The sequence below is a fragment of the Lipotes vexillifer genome, unplaced genomic scaffold (genome assembly GCF_000442215.2).
Source record: "Lipotes vexillifer unplaced genomic scaffold, Lipotes_vexillifer_v1.1 C26824407, whole genome shotgun sequence".
NCBI classification, from domain to species: Eukaryota; Metazoa; Chordata; class Mammalia; order Artiodactyla; family Lipotidae; genus Lipotes; species Lipotes vexillifer.
In genome coordinates, this window is record NW_006789411.1 from 1 (window position 1) to 1,848 (window position 1,848).

At 62.5% G+C, this 1,848-nt stretch overlaps 1 pseudogene; it reads right to left on the minus strand.

Moving 5' to 3' along the window:
• Window positions 1-6: 6 nt before the first annotated feature.
• LOC103081152 (succinyl-CoA:3-ketoacid coenzyme A transferase 2, mitochondrial pseudogene) lies at window positions 7-1,280 on the minus strand (annotated as a pseudogene).
• Between the last annotated feature and the right edge of the window lie 568 nt (window positions 1,281-1,848).

Genomic DNA, 1,848 nt, shown 5'->3' on the forward strand with positions numbered 1-1,848 from the left:
GTCCACCTCCTCTTTCAGTGGAAACGGACCCAAGCCCAAGATTCCATTTTCACTGTGAAGATGAACGGTTATACTGGGGCTGATGCAGCTGGTGGCCAGAAGAGAGATTCCTATGCCCAAACTGGCACACAGGCCGTCCTCAAATTCAAGAGCTGCCTGCTTGATGATCCGTGTCCCTATACTATCTGCAGACTTGCATATTTCATCATCCTCTTTCCGGATCACTAAACGCTCATTTCTTTTCTCATATTTTCCCCTCTGTATTCCTCGATCTAAGTAAATGTTAGGAACATGGATGTCCTCTGGGGCAAACGACCCCAGGTCCACAGTTTCTTCAATCTCCACCACTGAGGTTCTCGCAGCTTTGCCCATGGGCACGTTGAAGTTCTTGGCGCTGGCCCTGAAGATGACGTTTCCTGCCCGGTCGGCCTTCCACCATTTCACCAAAGCAAAATCAGCCGTGACGTCGTGCTCCAGAAGGTAGTGCTGTCCGTGGAACTCCCTCACCTCCCTGGGCTGCCTCAGGATGGCGATGTGGCTGGGTGCGCCTCCCTCCTGGGCCAGGGTCCCGTAGGCCGTGGGGGTGTGGAAGGCGGGCACGCCGGCGGCCCCCGCGCGGATGCGCCCGGCCAGGGTGCCCTGGGGCGTGATCTCCAGCTCCAGCTCGCCCGCCAGGTACCGGTGCTCGCAGAGCGAGTTCTCCCCCAAGCACGTGCAGACGATGCGGGTGATCTGCTTGGTCCCCAGGAAAAGGCCGAGCCCGAAGTTCTCCCCCGCACATTGCTGCTGACCACGGCCAAGTCCTTCACGCGGGTCTTGAGCAGCGCCCCTATCAGGTTCTCCGGGATCGCGCAGAGGCCGAAGCCCCGGACCATGGTCCTCGCGCCGTCCGGGATGTTTCTCACGGCCTCCACGGGGTCCGCGTAGGACTCGGCACGCGCGCGGGTGCTGCTGGCGAAGCCGCACACACCGCCCGTCGCCAGCGCTGGCACCGAGCGGCCGGCGGGGACCCGGCGCCCGAGCGCGGACTCCAGGAGCCGCAGGGCTGCCAACGTCCGCTCCGCTCCGGCTAGGGCTCCGGTCCCGGGCCCAGCGGGGACAGGCGGCGGCCGTGCGCGCCCCGCCCGCGCGTCACAGGGCAGGGAGCCCCCGGCGGTGACGCGGCCGCCCGGCTGGCTCCCCGCCGCCCCGCTCCGTCTCCGCGCTCCGAGGGCCCGAGGGGCCGAGCTTCCCGGGCCGCGAAGGCGGGAGGCGGGACCGGCCCAGGCAGTCAGGAGGGACTGGAGGGATCCGGGGACTGGCGCACGGAGGCCCCGAGTCGACGTCCCTCCAGGGCAGCCTGGGCGCCGTCTCCTCCCTCTCCATCGTCACCCTTCCTCCCCGGCGCGCTACTCCCGTCCCCCCGCCCCCAGATCCACCTGCACGTCAGCGGTTCCCACACCTGTGTCCCCAGCACGTACTGTGCTGGAACCACATTTGTCACAACTAATCAACCAATTCTGGTATCTTATTATTTACTAAGCATCACGATCTACTCAGATTTCATCAGTTTTCTCCAGTGTCTTTTTTCCAGGATCCCACCCAGGGTCCCACATTGGCATACAGTCATCACAACTCCTTAGGCACCTCTGGGCTGTCACAATTTCTCAGACCTCCCGTGTCTTTTGATGACCTTGACAGCTCTGAGAAGTACCGGTCAGGTAGGTGTTCTGTAGAATGTCCTTCAGTTTCAGGTTGTCTGATGTTTTTCTCATGGCGAGACTGGGGTTCTGGGTTTGGGGGACGAAGACCATGGAGGTGAAGTGCTGATCCCACCCCGTCAGATCAAGGGTGTCTGGGAGCTACACG